General features: G+C 48.8%; 1 pseudogene; it reads left to right on the top strand.

The window, feature by feature from the left end:
* Positions 1–3,858: 3,858 nt before the first annotated feature.
* On the top strand, positions 3,859–4,694 carry LOC146181021 (uncharacterized; annotated as a pseudogene).
* Positions 4,695–23,544: the final 18,850 nt, after the last annotated feature.

Raw genomic sequence — 23,544 nt, 5'->3', positions numbered from 1 at the left:
AGGCACTGATAGCGGCTATGTAACTCGTCACATCAGGCATGCATCACAGGGAAATGCCAAACCGCCCGGTGCGCAATGCGGAGCTTCGCAGCCGTATTTTCCTGCAACCGCGACGCCATAGTACGCGAAGGTTTACTTAACTGCGCATGGGCCAAATTGATTTAAGCGTATCCCACTCACTTTCAGCACTTTAACTGTAGCGAGGCGCTCAAAGCTCGCGGCAAGCTCTCAGGCGAACGCGAATCATGTATTACGCCCACATCAAAACACCACAGACGAAATGAGCCAGCTCTAAGAATGGAAAGAGTGAGCATGACTAACCAGTTGTCAAAAGTGTGAATAGACGTCTGAGGCAGAGCCAACGTATTAAAACCGTCACACATGTAGGAAAGGACAGCGGCACATACGCGTCTGGACCAAGACGCCATATCCACCAGAAACGTGTCCCATGCGCGAGTTGTTGAGGACCAAGAAGCTCAATATGCGCAACCATACGTTGCAGTACACGTGCGTTGCAAGTCGGTCTCCGGAAGACGATTTAAAGCCCCGAACATCTACGTGTGTGTCTATCACACAAAAATAAATTCATCCACTAATTTAACGCGACGGCCATCCAGGAAATAAACATCTCCACCCTTTAAAGAGGGTATTCGTAACGTATGCATCCACTGGCGCATACATACACAGGATGTGCAATCTCACAGCCGGAAGTGAACAATCGAACGCTAACACTCGTCCAAGGAATGTGTTTAGCACCATGACTCCAATGCCACTAGAGGGCGAAGTGGCGAACGAAAAGAAGCACTCTAAATGAAACGCGCGCTGTAGACCAATGCACCCTAAAAAGTAATAAAATTTGTTACCTGAAGACTCAAGATATCATATGGTGTTCTAAAAGCCAAATCTACTATTTATGCCTGGTTTTATTCGCTCCGGAAAGCATGCGCATTTAAGGAATGAAAGATTTGTGTGTAGAAAAAGTGTTTTATGAGAATTTACGCATGGTGACGATAAATGTCCCAAACTGAAACCAATGATTATGTTCGACAAGCGCGTTCGGAGTTAGTTGCTCGTAATCTGATTTACCTCCATGTCGCCTTGTTGAGCCCCATCAATAACGCTGGTTTAATGTATTGAAGGGCATCGCATGAAGATTATGAAATGGCATCAGGTTTGTGTTTCTGGCAGATTTCAACACCGCATATAAGTCAGCACAAGACCTTTAGGCAAATATTGTTGGGCACGAATTAAAAATTTATCATTTTTCTTGTTTAAATACCACATTTTGAAAAAGAGCGTACGCAAAAAAGTTTCTCATATTTCTGAAGATTGAATGATTGAATGTCCTTTATTGAATGTCCATTAGTTCGGTCGCCACTCAAATCATATTGCTCTAACCAGGCCACTTAGCGACCCATACTTGGCAAATACCTGTGTGTTAGCATCAGTTTCTAGAAGGGAACGGTAGTTCAGGCGGTAGGGTTTGATCTCGGAGCATCCAGCAGAAAAAGCAGGGCAATCCCAGAGTAGATGAGATAGGCCGCCGCGCGTTAGAGTCGTACAGTGGGGGCACGTAATCATTGCCTCTGTAAACTGACGCCAGCGGGCCATAATACGTGGCGCATGGTGTAAGCCGCATGGGCGATGAGCTTATTCAAAAAGACTTCTTGACTTCGGGTGAGGTGGGTTTTTCGCGTAAAAGCTTGGTCTGGTGTGGCCACCTCCATGCGATGCTGACTGAGGCTTCAAAGACTGGTGCGAGTATAGTGCATAAGGGCAACAGAAGGGGTGTGTTTCCCGCCCAAGGGCGATGTAAGAATGCAGCAAGGGGGGTGGGGAAGTAAATGTGGACATCCTACCTGCCAAGGCAGCCGTGACGTGTGCCGCCGCATTGCCCCCTGATTCGTCCGACTGACCTGGGGTCCATTCAATAACGACAGTTCTGGTCGCGAGTTGGTGGCGTTTAAGGAGGCGCTGTATGGCCGTAGCAGCTGCATCTTGTGAACCCGGAGTAGCGATTTCCTTGTAAGCTTCATAGGAATCAGTACGAATACGTATTGAACCAGTTCCGGTGCAAGGCACTCCTGACAAGGCCCCCCAAATCGCGAGGAGTTCAGCATGAAGAGGGGTAACTTGGGGTAGGTGGCAGGCACAAGCGTCTGAAAAGGAACGGTTGTCATCGCATATCCAGTCCATAGATGCAAATTAGCTTGTAATCGATACGTTGGTGTATATGTTAATCGTATCAGGGATTCGCTGTTGTCGGTGATGGGCAGCGAGAAGCTCCCGGGGAATGACAAAATCGCGGTTTATAGGTCGGCGATGGAGGCCTGCGACTACTGGCATCTCCCAAGGGAGAAGAAAAGTATATAGGGCTGGTATTTGGTCATTAAGCTGTTCATCCCAGGCCAGCAGGCGACGCCTTTGGACAGTGCTCTCTAGACATATTCGACGCGTCTGTGACTCGGAAACGTTGGTAGTGAGCAGTGGAAGAGGGGCCAAACGCTGAATTTCGGCTTTAGGAGTGTGCTTAGGCAGACCGGTAATAGTGCGTAGTGTTGCGCGATGAACGCGTTCGACCTTAGCGAAGTCAATCTCCGACAGTTGGAGGACAGGTGTGTCATAGAGTATTTTTCCGGCCGCTGCTGCTCGGGCAATCGCACGGCACGCATGTTGCCGCGTACCGCCATGCCGGTTGTACAGGCGACGAACAGTGTGTAGCAGTGCTGGCCAAAAGCGTTGTTGGTTGGTTGGTTCATAGTAAGGGAAAGGCGCAGTATCTGTCACACTTGCTATGTGGACACCTGAACCGCGCCGTAAGGGAAGGGAGGAAGGTGGTAGTGAAAGTGGACAGAGAGAAAGGGGAGCCGTAGTGGAGGGCTACGGAGTAATTTCGACCACCTGGGGATCTGTAACGTGCGCTGACATCGCACAGCACACTGACGCCACTTCGCTTCGCCTCCATCGAAAGCGTTGTAGCCGATGAACCCATTTCTGGGGACTCTTGCAGCTTGAGATGGGCAGGCCAAGAATGCGGATTTGCCCGTTTGAGTAGGTGATGGTTGTTATAATAGGTTTCGTTTTCGGTTTGAATTCTTTATTCCCCAGGGGCGTTTCTTTTTTTATTATTGGAAAACTTTGAAAGAGCGCAAACACGAACGACCACTAAGGACAAGAGACGAGACACAAGCGCCGATATTGGAGCAAGGCAACACCTATATACACAGCAGCTTACATAAGATAAGAAGTTTCAGTAACGCACGTGCGAGCAAGATACACTGGGAAAAAAACGAAAAACCAAAAAAGCAAGATGCTCAAGGGGTGAACATATTAGTCGCATCTAAAAAACAGACGTCAGCGTTTAAGAGAGATATCGAAGGCTTGCTAATGCATCTGTTGCCATATTTCGTGATATGAAAGGCTTCCAAGCTGAGACGTGCTGTCTTATCAATGCCCTTGCCGAGATTCTTCGTCTCATTAAATCGGGCCACGCAACCACTGCAATTACTAATATGCGCAACTAAATGTGCGTACTTGTCTTTAAAATTCTTAACACTTCTTGAATGGTCCCTTAATCGATCATTGATGCAACGGCCGGTTTTGCCGTCTCTTGTGCTTAGTGGTCGTGTGTGTTTGCGCTCTTTCAAAGTTTTCCAAAAATGTACCAACTCGCCCAAAAAGAAGTGTTAATGAAGTTTTTTTTATTATATATATGTGTGTATGTGTGAATAAACGGGTGTGTTCGTTCGGGACGGCTGGACTCTGCTTCCACCTTCGAAAACACCACAATTGCGACGAGGATGCTGTGAACCTACCTCTACCTACCCCAACCCCGCCGCACCGTCCGGAACCGCCGCCATGAACTTCACCGGGCTTGCTCCGCCACCGTTCTTCCTTCCGACGCCCGGCCGTGCGTCATTGCCATGGGAGCAATGGGAGCAGATGTTCAGCGTGTACTTACTTGGTGGCATCCGGAGCTGCCGCATTCAAGCCAGATCAGCGCAAGGCTATTCTTTTGCATTGTTTGGGGGCGGGGGGCCGTCGTATTTATCAGACGTTACATGCAGAGACCAGCGCCGCAGCAGCACCGTCAGCGCCAAGCGCCGCAGCCCTCGCCCATGACAAGTCGGCCGATCCTGACGAATGCAACTCTGCATTCGCCGCATTACGGCAGCAGTTTTCGACGTCGTGCAATGTTATCGTAGAGCGCCATTGTTTTCACCTCCGCAGCCAACACACAGGCGAGTCTGTGCATGACTTTGTTGTCGCTCCACGGGAGCTAGCCGCACATTGTTCGTTTGCTTCGCAAGATGATGATCTGCGGGATCAATTCGTTGCTGGCGTATCATCCAACCGCATACGTGGGCGGTTACTTCTCGAGGGTTCCACACTGTCTTTCGAGGACTCAGTTTGAATTGCACTTCAGTTTGAGCAAGGAGCGGAAGAACTAAAGGAGCTTTCTGCTTCATTCTTCAGCTTCGGCTTTCTGTTTCCTGCCAGCAGCTCCCTTTCAGCAGAGGTTAACGAGGGGCGCGGGCGGCTCACGTGCTCCACAGCGTAACCGCTCCCCTGAGCGGAACCGAGAACGGAGTAGCTGCTATGGTTGAACACATTGTTTCCGATGCGGCTCGCAGGACCATTTCGCATCAGCGCCATAGAGAAAGAGATTTGTAAAGAGCGGACACTCGGCGAAAACTGGCCTCAGGAAATGACGCGCGACTTATTGCGCTGCCGCCGATTGATGGATGGTGGCACCAGCGTTGGCATGCGCGGATGCGCGCACGACGGCACTCGCTGCAGCGGTAGCCCGCCGGAGCAGACACAGAAAGTTGTCGAAGGGAGCGAGCGGTTGTCTGCTTGTGCCTCGCCGCGCCTGTGTGGCACAGACCGCATATTTTTATCTCTCGTGGGCTGCTACGCTGAACGACTGCGCCTTGGAACGAAGGTGAGCAATGTTTTTTCCTGAACTAAGCTGCATTTGAAGCAGTTTACCATGACCACGCCGGCCGGTGCCAATTAAGGTTCGCAGCTCGTGAACAGGCGCGCCGGCAGTTCAGGCATGAGGTTGAATATGTTGTGTTCTTGCGAAACTGAGCTCCATTTCAAACAGTTTATCTCAGCGTGCTGGACAAAGTGGCATGTGAAAGCACCAAGGCCCGCCGTTGCGCCAACAAGGCGTATTAGCCAGTCGGGGCCGCCAGACTGATGCGGTTTGCTGAACGGCTAGTTTTCCTAATAGTCGCCTCTAACAGGGCAACTGCAAGGTGAGAAATGTTTCATTCTTCCAAAACTGCGAGGCATTTCGGACAGTTTAGCTCAGCACGGTGGTCTGCGCTTCGCAATGTCGCGTATGAAGGGCAAGCCAACATGGCGTGCTCGCCGACTGCGGTGAGGCCAGGCCGCGGTTTTGGGAACGGATAGTTTTGCGTGGTGTAGCTTTGCATTTAACGGGACAATGCTGCAAGCTTCATTGCTTCAGCTGTTCAGTGTTTTTCAAGAATATTGTTAGTTTTGTGGCTAATATTTCACTCACTGTAGAAATGCATTTTCAGATAGTTCGGTTAGCCTGCATTTTCTGACCAGTAGGTTACAAGAGTAGCTTTTGTACCAATTTTACGAATGACAGCTTTCCTGTTCGGGACCATACCTGCTGCTGCTCACCAAATCTTCAGTACGCACCCACATGCACAGAGGTGTGCGCGGTGCAGTGGCCTTACATTTCATTGCAACCTTCTGCATCATGTTCATTGCTATTCCAACAGCGCTGCATGGACCCACGGACAGCAGCCGAAGCACGGCAGAAGCGACGAGTTAACGGTGTGGCTTTCCCCCAAGCGGCAGTATTCCTCTCTGTCCTAAACAATACAAGTTAACCTTGCTAAGGTAGCCGCGACTGGGACTCTGTAGTGTATGTATAATGCCTGTTTTGTTGCATATCATTTGCCGTATTTCGGAAATCAACGTTATGCTATTTTTTGTCTCTACCGAAGTGCTGTTTCTCGCCTTGTGTATTTTTATTTTTCTGTACTGTGTACATCGCCTAATGTATACCAAGTTTTGTCACTGCATCCTTCTACATCTGTTGCATCTCTTATGTGTGTTATATGCAGCAAAATAGTTTCATTTCAGAAAGCACTTTTCGTCTTTTCTGCAATATTGTTTTGCAAAGGCTGTGGCGTAGTTGCGTTGGCCAGTTTAGAGAACTGGGAATCTATTTTTCATGTTGTTATGCATGCTGAAAATAAGTAGAAGCACTATCAGAGTATGTAAAAGCAATATAATGCACCAAAAGGGTAGGGAAGGGCGCTGCGCATGCTAATATTCAAATCTCGCGCTTTTCAGCAAGACGGGAAGTACTTGCCACCGGCCGCTTGGTGCGCTGCAGTCAAATGGGCTGCTAGGCCCTATGGGAGTGTGCGTTCTTTACCAATGGGAAGTCTTGTTCACATTGTGGTCTCAAGGGCCACTTTTAAAAAAGTATGCAACCCCAAATAAACTCAAATGCAAGGCCGAGTCCGTGAAGTTCAGCTTCATGTTTCGTCATGTAGCAGTGCTGAGCAAGATTTGACTTTGCAACGTTTCGCACGTAGCGGAATTCATATTCAAGTGCAAGAAGCGAATGGCACTTTGGCATTTCTGGTCGATTCGGAGTTGTCTGTTTCAATCCTGTCGGAACAAGAATACAGTCGATATTTACAGAGCATTCCTCTCTTGCCTGATCCGCATGTCACTCTGTTCGACTACTCTCAACGGCCGATTTCCGTGCCAGGTTGTTTCCAGGCAGACGTTCAGTTTAAAGGCCGCATAGCTTCACTACGTTCTTATGTTGTTCACCGAAGAACTTGTCTGATCGGTCTTTTCGGCATTCCAGCCTTGGATCTTCGAATTGAGGGTTCTGCTCTTGAATGCTTGCACACGTCTGTTGATCAGCTGCCGACTGTCAATGACCCGCTATCTCGTTCCATTTCCACTCCGTCAAGCGAGCAGCCCCGCAACAAAGAACTGCCGCCAGCCTTAGCACATGAGTTCAGTTCGCTTTTCAGTCCGGAAATGGGATTTGCTAAGGGTTCATCCATCGCATCAAGACATGGCAAGGCGTGCAGCCTGTAGCTTCCAAGCTTCGCCGTCTGCCATATTCTCTCCAGTCGCCAGTATGAAAGGAACTTCAGAGGTTACTGAGCCTTGACATCACCGAGCATCGATGCTTCTGAATGGGTGTCTTCTATTCTTGTTGTTGACAAGAAAGATGGTAGCATCAGGATATGTGTAGCATTTCGTGAGCCGAACAAAGCTATCGTTCCAGACAGTTTCCCATTGCCGCATACCGAGGAACTGCTTCACACTTCGGTAGGCGCTGCACACTTCACAAAACTTGACTTCGCTTTTGCTTACCATTTGGTTCTTTTGCACCCTGACAGCAGTGATCTGACAGCATTCATCACTCAAGGCGGTATTTTCCGCTTTAAAAAAATTTGCTTCGGGTTGGCTTCTGCCCTAGTGGCATTTCAGAAGATGATGGCGACAATCCTCGACCGTTGCCCTGGAGTGTTGTTCTACATCGATGATGTGATGATTTGAACCGCAGAAGAGCACAAGACCGTGCTGCAAACGATCAAAAACGGAAGCCTGAAAGTGAACAACAAATGCCTTTTTGACGCTTTCGACGGTGGAAGCAGAGTCCAGCCACTCGAACGAACACACCCGTTTATTCACACATACACACAAATATATAACGAAAACAGAAACGCCTCCCGAGGAATAAAAAATTCAAACCGAAAACGAAACTGAATATAACATACTCCCCCCTAATTTTTAGTGATTAGTTGTTAGTAGGTATTAGTAGAAAAACCCCAAGACATGCAGTCTACTTATTTACACGTATTTACATATTTACACATGTGTACATGTCAGTCCCAACTAATGGGTCTGGTAATCTTGGAGCCTGGGCGGTGGCCGGCGCTCTCGCTTTGAACGCCGCACTGTCATCGCTGGTGACAGGCTCGTAAGCTGCTGCTGCAGTACGCCAGGAGACCGAGCCTGCGTCCTGGGGGAAGGCGGCTGCAGCTCAGCAGACTGCAGTATGCCAGGAGACCGGGATTGGGGTGTGGCAGGAGGCAGCGCATCAGGATACCGGGGCTGCGGCGTGACAGGAGGCAGCATTCCATTATACCGGGGCTGCGGAACCCTGGAAAGCTTGGAGGCATTCCGTGCACGCCCATCTCCAAGTCGGAAAGAAGCTGTTCCCCTACTCTCGATCACCTTTGTCGGTGGAGAAAAAGCGCAGTCTCCCTTGGACCGGCGTGATGGTTTCCTGACAAGGACAAAATCGCCTACGGCTATCTCAGTCTTCTTGGCAGCTCTCCTTTTGTCCGTGTAGCAATTGCTGCTCTGCTGTTGACGCCGGACTCTGACGGAGTCGCGCCAAGTCCTTGGCTGGGTCTTCCGCAAATCCTGGCGCTGAAAAGCCCAGAACATCCAGCCTGGTTCGGGGCATTGTACCATGTAGCAGAACTGCTGGGGCGACCCCTGTGTATGCGGAGTACATCGATAAATGGCAAGATACTCTCTGACCGCTTGTCGGAGTGGTCGTCGTTCCAGGAGTGCAACTTGAAGGACGTTTTTCAGAGTGCGATTCAATCGCTCTATTTGCCAATTCACGTTGGGATAGCACACCGACGAATGCGAAAGACGGATGCCTCTGCTTAGCAGGAAGGTGATGAATTCGTGCAATGTGAACTGAGGTTCATTATCACAAACTATCTCTCCTGGATAGCCTTCACGGGCAAAAACACTTATTAAAAAGTCTTATATGGGGCTTGTGGACACTTCGCTGCAAAAGTTTACTTCTGGCCATTTAGAATGGTAGTCAACAAGTGTTATGGCAAATCGGCGGTTGTAAGCTGCATGCGCCAAAGGATCATGCGCCAATGTCTAGGCCAAGCTCTAGCCACGGTTGCTCACGCCATTCAACAGGTTGCAATGGTGCTGGTGATGATTTGGGGGACTTATATGCATCCAGGCAGGTGTGGCAGTTTTTTTATTGCCATTTCCACTTGCTAATCCATTCGTGACCACCAGACCCGCTCACGCAGTCGCGCCTTCGTGCGCGTGATACCCGGATGTGTCTCGTGCGCGGTGCTGATGATCTGAGCCGTGAGGGAGGTGGCAACAAAGAGGCGCTTTACCCGCTGTAGTAAGTTTTGTCAACAACGACAGTTCTTCCCGAATAGGCTCGAATGGCTTCGCCTCTTCTGGTATGGACTTCTTTGGCGGCCAGGAATTCAGTACGAATGCCTTGACGGTTTCCAGGCCACCGTCGTGGAGGGCGCCGTGCCTGACCTTCTCTTTGTCACACAGGCTGGCTTAATGAACGAGACGATGTCTTCCTCCTTAGCAATATCTGCCTCTGAGGTACGTGCTCGCAGCCGAGAAAGTGCATCTGCTACAGTGTTTGCGGACTCCTTGCGGTATTCAACAGTGAAATTGTAGCAAAGCAGTCGTGCACTCCAGCGTGCAATTCGGAGTGGGCGTCTTCCATGTCCTTGGGACGACAGTAAGGAAACCAGTGCTTGGTGGTCTCTTCGAATAGTGAAATACCGACCCCAAAGGTATGTGTGCCATCGCTCATATGCCCAAATACATGCTAGGGTTTCCCGTTCACCGGCCGGTTATTTCTTCTTTGCAGTCGACAGTGTACGAGGTGCGAAAGCGACTGTGTGGAGCTCGTTACCACTTTTCTGTTGCAGGACTGCTCCCAGTCCACAAACAGACTCGTCGTTCGAACCAATTACTGGAAATGACGGATCGAAATTCTGGAGGACTGTACTTGAGGATAGCATTTCCTTAGTCCTGCTTCCACCTTCGAAACCACCACAATGGTGTTGCCTCTATTGTGAAGATGAATCTGCATGCTGGGGTTGGTTTTATGTTTTCCGTCAATACTAATCAATTCTGTTTTATGTGGTGCGAGTTCGAGTCCAATTTTGGTTAGTGTATCTTTAAGACAAAGAAGGGCCGCCTGAAGTTCAGTCTGCATAGAATATTTGTCTACGTAATCCGCTGCCTCAGTCCAGACGGTAATATCATCGGCATATATAGCGAATCTTGCGCTTGTGCCGAGTTTCAGATTCTCGGCTACGCGTCTCATGGCCAAGTTGAACATTATGGGTCCGAGAATGGAGCCCTAAGTACACCCCTATCCAAGTACTAGGTTTTGGGCATCCAATCCGGAGCTTTACCTTGTAGCTGAATGGCGGTTCCAGATTTGGGCATGAGTACTAGGAAAGCGTTTGGCGAGTTCCTCCAGGATAACCTCATGGCGAACATAGTCAAAGGCTTCGTGTATATTGGCAGCCAGGAGATAGTCAGGTAGCGCTTTACGATGAGCTGTATTCAAAACTCTTCGCAAACGCCAAAGGCAGTCATGAGTCCCGAAGTTAGTGCGGGAGCCGGCTTGAGCTGGAAGACACCCAGGACTGACGTATTCAACGTAGTGACTAATTCGGGTATGCAGCAGGCGCTCAATGAGTTTACACAGATGTGAAGCCAGGGCGATTGAACGCAAACTAGGAAGTCGAGGATTTTTGCCAGGTTTACGAATAGGAGGAATGAGCGAAAGCTTGAGATCATCTGGTACCGTTCCGGCCTCCCAGTTAAATTAATGATATCGAGAAGGGTATCCTGGGCTGCCGAGTCGAGATTGCGAAGCTCCTGCCAACTGACTCGGCCATGCCCGGGTTTGTCGCGAGGTCAGCTTCTTCTGAGGGCTGCTTGCAGTTCTCCCTTAGAGAATAGGCGATCCAGGTCTGGATCAGGGTTTCTGACTGGGAAAAGGGAAACTGCTGGTGGAGGCGTTAGGCTCGCATGTGGGAAAAATGTGCGTATAACTTCCTCTTGCGATTGAGAAGGAGCTCAGCGAGAGGTGGGGCTCCGCGTGCCTTGCCATTTAGGCCACGAAAAATACGTCAAAGCTGTGATAGGCCCGCTACTTGTCCAAGACGGTCGTGTGTAGCGTGCCAAGCCTCACTTTGCAGGTGAAGCTGGCATGCCCGGATAAGCTTGAATTGTCGTCGAAGAAGTACGAGATGTTTGTGACGTTTTCTTTGTGTCCGAAAACGTTGCGTGACTGGATCTGCGCGACACCACAGGTTAGCCAGATGAGAATCCATGCCAACTGTGGAATCGCCACAGGGGATATATTCGAGAGCTTGAGTGCGGGCATCTCGGAGTACAGACGGGAAGGAGTCAATATCCTAGAAGGGGGCCGTAGTATTAGCACGAAACTTGTCCCAGTTAAAAACCGAACGTGTTGTCCGAACGCGAAGACATTTACGATCGAGAGTGAGCAAGATGGGCAAGTGATCACTGCCTCAAGAATTAGAAAGGACTTCCCAGAGCCGAAGAAGACGCGGTGATGAGAAGGTAAGGTCCAGTGTAGTTTCCGCTTGAGAGGAATGGAGGCCGATACGGGCCGGCGTGTTAGGTTCGTTGCACAGGGTAAGAAGAGTTTGATCAAGGACGCCATATAAGTGTTTACCACGTTGATTAGGCTGAGATGAGCTCCAGGCTGTGTGATGTGCGTTGAAATCTCCGCCGATAAGAATAGGATGAGGGTGTGCTGCGTTTTCAAAGTCAGCGAGCCAGGTACAGGGTTCTGCCATGACCTTATCTGGCCGGAAATAGGCCGATGCCACGACGAAAGGTTTTTGGCCAGGGGGGAAGATTTTTACTGCAACAATCTCCCGAGCGGAAGAGCAAAGGGATTGAAGCGAGAGCTTATTGGAAGGATGATCATTTCGGATTAAGACGGCCGCCTGTCCCTCTGAACGGCCGTTTTTATTTTGGATAGTAGGTGTCTAGTAAGTGCAGTAACCAGCAATTTTACAAGGACCGCGCTTCTTGAAAGAGTATGAAAAGAAGACGGCGCTGAGGCACAAAGGTACGAATGGTCGTACCTTTCTGATTGAAGCTTCTACAGTTTCATTGAATTCCATGAGCCATAGTACTCATGAAAGCGGCACAGATTTGCGGCGCTTACTATCGTCTATGAGTGTGCATTGAAAACAAGTATTGAATGACTGACCACAGTTGATGAGCAAGAACCAGGAGATTGAAACGGGCCGTGCGCGAACTTCAACTCAAGTGTATATTGTTCGCGCATATACTTCTTTGAACTAAGGTTTTTTATATATATATATTTCATACCAAATGAAGGCCCTTTTTTATTTCTTTGCCCAAGTTTCGTTCACTGGCGGGAAAATGGACAGATTGCAAGAATAGGGCACCCGTTAGCCAATAACCCAATTTCTTCTCACAAAGATTCTGAAGGCATGTTGTTGTTGGGACCCTTAAATAGCCTTTTGTTGGCTGCCTAAAGTTATGTATTCTCTTAAACCAGCTTTTTGATTGCTTGAACTTGAATCATGTTGGTAATTTTCAATGAGTATAGTAACGAGTATTTTGAAAGTATGAAGTGCGATAGTGTTTTAGAAATCTGTATTTGCGAACATTTCATGACCTCATTCTTTTTTAAGGATAAAACATGCTTCCAAATTGCCCAAAACTAAATTTACAAAGTATAAATTGGTGGCTAAATTTTTTTTAAAAATTGAGGCAAAATGATAAAATAACAATAAAACAGATATAAAATAAAAAATAAAATCAAAATCCTGAAAAATAACAATTATGACCTGACAAATTCCCCCCCCCCTCCACTCAAAAAAAAGTTCCGGAGTCCCTGAGCCGGAGAGAAGAAATACTTCTCGAAGATGGACTTCGTCAAAGGATATTGGCAAATTCCGTTGACTGAAGAGTCCAAGCCCAAGTCTGCGTTTTCAACAACTGCGGGACTCTTCCAATTTGTGGAAGGGATTCCGGGAGTGCAACACTACTATGACCATGTCCTGGTTGTCAGTACTACATGGGAAGAGCCTCTCTCTTCGCTACGACAGCTGTTTGCAAAGACCCAAGCAGCCGGTCTGACAGTGCGACCCAGCAAATACGAGTTCGGGATGGAGAACATCAAGTTCCTCGGGCATCGCATCGGTAGTGGGGAACTCGCGCAACTTGGAAAAACTCTGGAGAAGATTCAGGCGGCGCCAACCCCTCGAATAAAGCGTCAGGTACGAGTATTCCTTGGTTGAGCGAATATTACCGCGACTTCATTCCGGACTTTGCTCGAATAAGCGAACCCTTCACCCAGCTCGCGAGGAAGGGTGAGAGCAACGTCTTTAAGTGAACCCCGGTCCACCAGGAAGCCTTTGAAGAACTCAAGCGGCGAGTTTCGACCCCTCCCATGCTAAGACTCCAAGCAGTTCGTGCTGCGCAGGGACGCCTCTGAAGCCAGCCTCAGTACGGTGCTAATGCAGGAGCATGGCGGTATGCTTCATCCAGTGGCTTACGCTAATAGAAAGTTGCTCCCCAGGGAAGCAGCGCACAGCACAATCGAGAGAGAGTGCTTGGCAATGGTTTGGGGGATACAGAAGTTTTCCGCCTAACTGTACGGGGTGTCCTTCCTTGTTCAAACGGACTACTAACCGCTGAGCTACATGCAACGGGCCAAGCAACTAAACAGCATAGTCCTGCGCTGCGGCTTGCTGGTCCAAGAGTATCAGTTCAGAATTGAGCATATAAAGGGAAAGGAAAACGCGGGAGCCGATTATCTTAGCAAGTTAAGAATTCTTTCGCACGATATTCACTGTATTGACATTCAGATGCTGTATCATACGTGTAGGTTGACTTATGTGCTAGTTTACTTGTGTATAGTATAGGCCCGTGGGCCGCCTTCTGTGTGTCTAGAATATTCTGCGATAATATTCCGAAAGTGGGGGGCCGTGTCACAGAATAGGCGGCATCCATTATTTGCCCATGTTGCATTTATACACACGAGGAATTGTTGTTCTGTAAACCCCATATGTTCACGGGACCTGTATACGTGACCGTCAGTCGGGCGCTCAAGAACGTGTATGTGTACGTTGCCTCGGAACAGTATAGCTTTCCCTGTGTTAGCTCCCACTCTCTCCCTGCTCGAGCAGAAGAGTAAGTGCTGCCTGTGTCGTACGTTCCCCACTCATAGTCAACCCCAACTACGTACAAAGTATAGAGCTTGTTTTGTATATCCGTATATTCGTTTTTCCCTGGAAATGTGACCCCCAGAAGAACCGAAGTTGGGGGCGTACGGTACTGTTGTTTTTGTTGTGCGTTATGTTTTTCAAACCTAAGATGGCGGCCATGCAGTGCTAAAGTGTGGTGTGTCTACGTGCGCCATCCTCTGTGAGTGAACTACTTTGTGCGCTCTAAGTGTGTGTTTTGTTTCGGACTCCAACCCTGCGCACAAGGCATCGTCGACAAGGGTGTAAAAAGGAGCTGCTGAGGCCCCAAAGTCAGTCCGCCCAGTTCGCTCCCGGAGAGGGAAACCCGAGCTGCCGCGTACTCCCGGGGCGATCCGAGCGCCGCCACCGGCACCGCATCCTCAGACCGCAAGCTGCACCGGAAGGACCGTCGCCTTCGAGTGCCGCCCGTCTGCGTCGTCCCAGTGATGGACTGCCGCCGCGTTCCCCGGTCAATGGTATGTTCGAAACTGCTCTGAACTTTCTTTCCCTTGCTGTTACTTGAATTGTTACTTCCATCCCGGAGAACCATGACCCTTGACACGAAATTTGGAGTATTAAATTCAATTGTTTCTTTACTCGTTTCGTTGCCCTTCAGAATGTTAATTGCTGCCCTCTAAATGTTTTGTGTTCTGAGCCTATAAACGCCTTCTTAATGCTGTTTAAAGTCAACGCGTCTTCATCTCATTCTGAGTTTCTGTGTGTGCCTGCGTTGGGTTGATAACGTGCCATACACAGCATTCAGGACAACACAACTCAGCTAGCGCTCAAGTTGCGGGACCAATACTTGTGCACTACCGAGGACCCCCGCAGACCGGCGCACTCTTATGCAGGTTCGGAGAACGCTGAGCTGGATCAACCGTTCCAGCTCCACTATCTGCGGGCGGCCCTGGTGAAAATGAAACGTGGCACAGCCCCGGGTCGGGACAAAATTACAGTCAAATTACTAGCTAACTTACCCGACCCGGCCTACCAGTCCTTATTGGATTACATCAATTCAATTTGGCTTGGGGACGCGCCACTCCCCATCGATTGGAAGACTGCTCTGGTCACTTTCATTCCAAAAGCTGGCAAGGCTATCAACACGGACAACCTTCGCCCCATCTCTCCAATCTAATGTGCGGGCAAACTAATGGAGACGATGGTGCGTGACAGGTTGTCCGAGTTCATGGAAAATCAACACATCTTCGCAGACTCCATGTTCGGATTTCGCCCGTACAGGTCCGCACAGGATGTTTTGCTACAACTTAATCGGGACGTTCTTGACCCGGTCGAATGCCCTCACAACGACAGGGTCATACTCGCCTTAGACTTGAAAGGAGCATTTGACAACGTTACTCATGAGGTAATACTCACTCATCTTTCACAAACCGGTTGCGGATGCAACGCGTTCAGATACATTCGGCAATTTTTGACAGATCGCCAATCCTACATTAAAATCCAGGACACCGAACATGGCCCGTTCCAACTTGGAACCAGAGGAACACCACAGGGTGCAGTGCTGTATCCTCTTATTCAATCTGGCTATGATGCACCTGCCGGCCCAGTTGGATGCTGTCGCTGGTGTGCAGCATGCGCTGTATGCCGATGACATCACCCTGTGGGCCACGCAAGGTTCTCTTGGAGATATTGAGGCAAACTTGCAGCAAGCCGCAACCATAGTGGACCGTTATGCTCGCCGCTGCGGCCTTCAATGCTCCCCTCAAAAATCTGAATTTGTACACATACGCCCCTCACCAAAGTGTACGGCCAAAATTGAGCTTTTTTTGGAGACAGGATCAATTCCTGAACGAACAGAAGTCCGGGTACTGGGGCTCTTCATTCATCAACATAGACGATCGGACACTACCTTGACGAAACTCCGTAAGGTGGGGGACCAGGTGGGCCGCATGGTCCGCCGGGTTTCTAACAAACGTGGCGGGATGCGGTGCAAAGACGCCTTGCGGCTGGCGCATGCATTTGTGACCAGTCGAATCTTGTATTCAACTCCTTACCTCCACCTTCGGAAACAAGACGAGGATGCACTCGAAGTCGTCCTGCGCAAAATTTTTGAGAGCCCTCGATCTCCCCGTGAACACCTCCAACCAGCGTCTACTTGTCCTGGCCATGGTGAATACGTTCCGGGAGATCCGAGAGGCTCACTTAACCAAGCAATACACACGTCTTTCTAAAACACTGCCGGGTCGCCGCCTCCTTGCCCGGCTACACATCCAACATACCACTCTTATGGAAGATCGTGTACGCCTCCCTTTCGAGTGGAGATGCGCCCTCCACTTACGCCCTCTTCCTAAAAACATGACACGTGAAGACCACAATGGCCGGCGCCTGGCGCGGGCGGAAGCCCTGGGCCGCCATTATGGGTTGAAACCCGGCATTTACTACGTGGACGCCTCCGGCCCCCACCATGGGGGATGTTACATGGCCGCAGTGGTCCACCAGTCCAAAACTGTTAACGGGCTTACATTTCGCGCCCGTGACATAACCCACGCGCAGGAGGTCGCCATTGCGCTGGCAGCTACTCACACTGATTCTAAAACAATTATCTCCGACTCGCGAGGGGCCTGCCGGAACGTCCAGCAAGGCTGGGCCCCATACTTAGCCTACCGACTACTTCAAAATTGTACCTATACCGGGGACCCCGCTTACCGGAAAATAGTATGGGCTCCTGCTCATATGGGCCTCGAAGGGAATGAGGCAGCCGATGCCGCCGCCCGCACGCTCTCTTTCCGGGCTTCCCATCTCGACCCCGTGGATCAGGATATCAATTCGAACCCGCGTATTCTTTTAAAGACATTGTTCTTTACTATCAATCTTGTCATAGCCTTTACCCTCGCCCGAGTAAAGGTCTAAGACGGAGGAGCGGCTTCTACTCCGTCTGTATACCAATACTCTGCTGTACCCGGCAGTACTAAAGCATTTTAATCCCTCCTTCACGGGCAGTTGTCCGCACTGTGCGGAGAAGTCTTCGGACATCTACCACATGGTGTGGGCCTGCCCATCCAACCCAGCTATTCCTGCTCACCCCAACCCCACTCGGGAGGACTGAGAGGCGACCCTGCTCGGCTGCTATGACCTGCAGGCCCAAAGAGCCTTGGTCAAGCGCGCCCGGGCAGCGGCCGACGCCACTGGGGTCCCGTACTAGGGACCCCACCCAGTATCTGTAAGGGCTGATAGTCAAAGATCCGGCCCATGCGTACATCCACCCCTTTTAAATGAATAAACGTTTTTCACCACCACCACCAGGGTTCCTGTATGCAATTTAAAAAGAATGTTTTTACGCCCGGTGCCACAGTCATGTTTTTAACTCGCTTGAGCACGTCTTTCCCTGGGCCTTCACAGTATAAGGTTCTGTAGAATGGAGCTGGGAACAATTGTGAAATAAGGTCCTTGTACAGCTGCTTAGGTGGTACCGTCGCTAAATACTCTACAGAGTACCGCACGCGCAAAAACCTGAACGACCACACCACTTTTCGCAGTAAGCGTGACACAGTGTATCCCCGAGCAGAGCATGAAGAGACTATAAACTCTGAAATTGCACTGGATAGCATGATTTGCATAAAGGTTCTCAGGAATGCATCTTTTTGGTCACGTAGGAAACAAAACCTTAAAACCATCTGCCGCACATATGGATGCATTAGAAACAACCCTCCGTTTTTAACTCGCCGAAAGAGATTATCTCTGCTAATTCGCTCCCAGTTGGACGACCAAATGAACACCGCAAATAAACTATAGAACTTTTGTATATTTATTAGAGCACAATACAATACTTGAAGTAAATACATTATCCTTGCCACCAAAAAGGTATTGCATACACTCGCACGGGCGAACATAGAAAAGTTATGTTCCATCCATCCTTTCGTCCTTTCCCGTATTTCTTCCGCTTTTTCATTCCAGTAATTCGTACTTTCCCCGTATTTGTCCAATGGGAATCCCAAATAAACTCGGGGCTTTGTAGCCCATCTTACTCCGCAGAAAATTTCCGCTTCCTCTTCCCATTCCCCGTGCCAGACTCCGAGGCTTTTTTTTTAAATTAACAGCACTACCAGTCTGCCTGCAACGCATTTGTGTTACTTTCTAAGCTTCCGAAACGCTTTCGCGGTCTTCAAAAAAAGCGCCACATTATCAGCGTATGCCAATATTTTCACTTCCCAGGTAGCACAAAGTGGGCTATGAAGGATGGGCCCCGGTGGGCCCAAAGTAGGCAATGCAGGACAGCCCCGGTGGGCTCAATGTGGGTGCTGCAAGAGGGGCCGACGTAGGCCCGAAGCGGGCTGTCGACAAAGCCCCAATTGGCCCCACTAGGGTCCGATGCAGGCAGCCCTTGCGGGGCTGCCCTAATTTTTCCGGCATTGTTAAAAGCCCAGGTAGCACAGAATGTGGGGCCCCAGTAGGTTCGATGTAGGCAAGTGGGGCTGGGGCAACCATCATAAAACCTGCATCGGTCCCCGATGGGGCAAATGTGGGCAAGCCCCATTTGGGCTTGCCCCTGCTCCTCCTGCATGGGTCCCATAGCGGCGTTTCTTGGGCTAATGCAGAGCACATTCCTGCATCCAGACCACAAGGGTCCCTTGCCGGATATTTGAGGGCAATCCAACCTAAATGTGGGCCTTTTATGGGAAAGCCCTCATAGATCCGAAGTGAGGCCGCCCCCATTAAATCTTTGTGGGACCAACATCGGCCGTAGTGGGGCAAGAAAACGCACATACCCACATGCTGCCCAAATCGGCCCCTTGTAGGTTACTTGAGGGCAGGTGAAATATGAATAAGGGCTCAATTTGGGCAAGCCCTCGTGAAGCCCAAATGAGGCAGCCTTAGCTAAATCGCTTTAGGTCCCACATAGGCTGTAATGGGGCTGGAAGGCGGGCGTGCCCGCATGGTACCAAAATCGGTCCTTTGTGGGGGCTTTGAAGGCCCGTGCAACAGCAGGTGGGCTCTAGGTTCAAAAACAATGTCCAGCCCAATTGGGGCTGGCCACATAAAACTGCTTTATATCCCACATGGGCCGTAATGGGGCTGGAAGGCGGGAGGGCCCGCATGAAACCAAAATTGGTCCCTTGTGGGGAATTTTAAGGCACGTGCAATAGCAAGTGGGCTTTAGGTTCAAAACCAACACCCAGCCCAATTGGGGCTGCCCACACAAAACCGCTGTAGGTCCCACATCGGCCGTAATGGGGCTAGAAGGCGTGCGTGCAATTGCGTAATCATTGTTTCCAACTTTTATTTGCATTAGATGTTGCCCTAAATTACCGTTATAGATGATTTGTATAACAGTTGTGGCCATGTTTAGTCGATTAGAAATTTACATGGCTTTAGTTCTCGCGCTCGTGCAAATTGCGCTACATATACTAAAACAAACTGATTGCTAACTGTTGCCTCTTATGTGGTTGCTTTGGACAACCTGCAACTCGCAGTACAATATTACTGTTCAGAACACACATCTCCATAGCCTGAACAAGATGTGCATGAAGTCATTTCGGCTAGATGAATGTTATGAATTATTGTAAAATTTAATATTGTGGCTGTTTAGAAAGTGCAGACATGTATAAAGTAATTACTTAATTATGTGCCTAAATATTGATTGGGAAAACTTGGACTAGGGCTTTCCATCAATTTCCTACGTCGGACCCCTATGAGAATAATGTGGGCAAGCCCAAGTGTGGCTAGCGCTATAGAACCCGCATTGGTCCTATGTCATTTTCTGAGGGGCTAACTGAAATAAAAAAAAAAAATGTTCCTCCAAAGCGGCTGCCCAAATCGGTCCAAAGTAGGACCATCGCGGGGAGTTGGCGGGATGTGCCCTATAGCTTGTAACTTTTAAAAGCATGGCTGATCTCATACGTCTTAGGAACCAAGACCGTAGGCGCATTGCTGAACGACGGTGGTAGATAACCCACATCAAAGCACTCCTTGAAAAGCCTATAGAGCATGATAACTCACTTTTAAGGCTCTTGTAAATGGCCGCACTCAAACCATCTGGTCCCGGGGACTTTCCGACATTCTATTCATCAATGGCTTTTTCTATTTCCTCCACACTTATTTCGTTTTCTAACTCTTCAGTAACTTCTTTGCCTAATATTGGCATCAGAGGCAAAAATTTGTCTCTAAACCCTTCTTCACTTGGTCCTTTGCTCGAAAACAGCTCACGGTAGTGCTCCACGAAGGCGCTCGTAATTCCGTCTTGATCGTCATGCCTCTGCCCCTTGTATTCGATAACCGTTATCTCTTTCGCGCACGCATATCGCTTTTCATCACCGAGGGCGCGTTTTGTTGGCGTCTAGCCACCGAGCCATTTTTCCGCGCGGGCTCTTATCGCAACGCCTCTGTACCACTGGGCATCCAAAACTTCTAGCCTATCTTTGATGTCCTTTATATCATGCATTTCAAACCGTCTAGCTGGCGCGGCCGAGTATGTCTCGGCCGCGCCAGCTAGACGGTTTGTAATGGACAAAGGCGCGTCTATTGACTGCGGTGTTGTCTCAGAAATGTCGTTTAGAGAAGTCTGCTGTGGCGTATAATAATATTTATGAGCACGTAAATTACAGAATTACAGAATTACAGCAAATGCAGTTAAGCGAGTGGCAAATTAGTTTTCCGCTGTACTTCCTCTTCGCTTGGCGTGCACGTAGTGCCATCATGCGTGTGGCGCACGGAATAAGATAGACAGGGCATGGCCTCCGAGATCTTCATCGCGCCGGCTCGGATCGGCAACGATGTTGCCGACGAACTACGACTGCAGCTTGAGGCCCGCGCGTTTCGGCAAGGTGGCTGGCAGCGCTTCTACGTCCCAGAATCGCGTTTTAGAACAGGTAATTACCAAACAGTTATGTTTTGGGCAAGTTAACGAGTGTTGTATCATGTGAACTACGTCTTTGTGTCACTCAAAAGCGCGACAAGCAAATGAGTAGACGGTGCGAACGGGGCGCTATAACGGTATTGCGTTCCATTCCTAGAGGCGTAGCTTAAGCGTCCTCCAAATATTTATCTCATTTTCCGCTTTTTTGGTAACTTGATATCATTTTTGATCCGTTAAGTAGACAAATGTTTCTTAATTTGCGTCAGCAAGCACTCGCTTTTCGTTCTAAGCAATATAGCTTTCTGTAGCTTCCTTTACCAATTTTCTCTTTTTTTAATTTCTGTCATTCATCCATCACTCCAGTTATCTCCATAACTCAGTATTGCCAATGAAACACATATCAATAATAATTCACCAAAACCATACCTTACATGATAAATTTAGCCAGCCTCTCAACATTTCCGGCAAGCGGTGCCTACATTTCCCACTGCAAAACAAAGAAAGAGCAGTACAAACAATCGTTTAATAATCCATTTGCCAGCCCATAGGTGCATGCGAGCAGTTCAGCGGAAATTTTTAATAAAAAGCAGAGTGCGGAAAAAATATGCATTGTTATAAAACAGAAGCTTCAGTCCCGCGGCAAGAGTTTCTAGCAAAAAGTTAATTTTGATTTTGTACAAACAGAAGATAATCGATGCAGCGTCCGACAAATCTTTAACGGGTACACAATAAGATAAAGACATGGATAGGCACGAAAAAGCAAGCAATAAAGAAAGGATAACTGCTCCATAAAAAAAACAGGCACAGATGTTTGACAAGCTTACAAGGTGTCTACAAGCTTAACGCGAAACGCAAGTGCTTACATAACGATTTGTTTAAAACGTTTAGTCATTATACATTGACAAGTGTCACGATAAACGACCAAAGCTGAAAATGAACAAGGTTAAGAACAGGAGACAGCGGCCATAACATACCTCATGTCGAAAAGCACATCAAATTAACTATTTATATTCGGGAAAAAGATTGGCTGCTCGTGATAATGTTACATAAAATTTTGAATGAAAATTTAAATCCAATTATACACAGTGTACAATTATTTGTGAAATAAATATAGCTACAAAGATATACAGCAATCGCAAGCACAATGGATATTACACATGCGTTTCGGGAAGTATACAGGTGTGAATAGACATACATATTTACATTACATTACAGGTACCAAGGTGGACTGAAAATCACCCGCACACGTCCATCCGACACGGAAACAAAATGGCAAGACCAACTGGCGAAGAAACTTTGGCTCCCCAAGCATGAAATTTCCTCAGCCAGAAATCTTTCTATCCCATTTCGCAGACGCGCGAGGACATGGAAAAGCGCACGTCGGCGCCAGCTTGAGTCGACAAGCTCACAACAACTGCGCCATAACGCGAAAGCGCCAGCTACAATCATCTATCGTGCAAAGGCACCGCGAGGACATCTACCATTTATCTGTAATGCATTGATGAAAGACTTCTGAACCTGGTATGGACTACCCGCCAAGAGATACGAGGAACGACTCATTGCTGGGCCAAGTGACGACAAGAATCTTGAAGTGGGCAGTTGGGGCACTGCGCTTTCCGCACAATGCCCCACCAATTCAACCGCTCTCGTGTTGGCAAACTCCACCCCCCCCCTCCCCCTCCTAGAGCCACATAAAGTCACATCATTGCCTGGCAAAAGGATGCTGTGAGCGGTGACCGAAAAATAGAATCAGCCTTCGCCTGTGTTCTGCAGGCACTAGCGGAAGAAGTAAAGTTGCCATTTACTCTACTATGTTCGCCGAGATGTCAAAATCCGGGGGAGACATGGCTGGCATAGCACTTAAATGCCACCATAAACGAATAATATCCGCGACCTGTGGACATTTTTGATAGGTATATAAGGGGCAAGCTCCATAAGACTTGTGCCTAAAATAGTAGGCGAGCCCCCGTGCCGGGTACTCCTCTCTTTGCAGCAAACGAAAAGAATTGCGCGGAGCCAGTAGTCAGAAGAAGACAGACAAAGAAGGGAAAACGAACACAGCCTTCGAACGCGGCTGGCCGTGTGAAGTACGTCAAACCTGTTCCGTACGGCCTGGCCAAAAAATATGCACTCACAAGAGACCGAGTGGAACGTAAAACTCTGACAGGTCGATACGTTACACGTACGAGGTGCCATATTGGACCGCAGTACAGTGTGGACAAGGTAGCGTCTCTACAGCATGAATAGTTTAAAAGAGGAAGGCGTAACCACCTTGCAGGACACCTCGTTTTAGACGGAAATAAATACCGAAGACGCTATTCCACGTGACTTATAAGCACTGGCAAGGGTGCGGATGGTGTCATTGTGCGTAATGTAGGGCATAACTTAGGCATGCTTCTGGCCTGGCAATTAACATATATACGTTTACCAAACCTGAGAACAGCCCAAGACATCACGCTGTATTTGTCAAAAAGATGAAAGCAGCGCTGCAGACTCGAATCATCACAAAGATACAACGCAATGTCATCCGCGTAAGCAGTTACTCGCTGCCTGACACCTGGGAGAGGTAGGCTACAGATAGTGTGGTCTGTGATGATCACCCCCTTATAAGGCTCTAAGATGAGACAAAAGACAAGGGTCGAG

The sequence above is a fragment of the Amblyomma maculatum genome, chromosome 8, assembly GCF_055883805.1.
Source record: "Amblyomma maculatum isolate TAMU_Amacu chromosome 8, ASM5588380v1, whole genome shotgun sequence".
NCBI classification, from domain to species: domain Eukaryota; kingdom Metazoa; phylum Arthropoda; class Arachnida; order Ixodida; family Ixodidae; genus Amblyomma; species Amblyomma maculatum.
The sequence above is the reverse complement of the archived record's forward strand: the minus strand, read 5'-3'. Positions and strand labels throughout refer to the sequence as shown.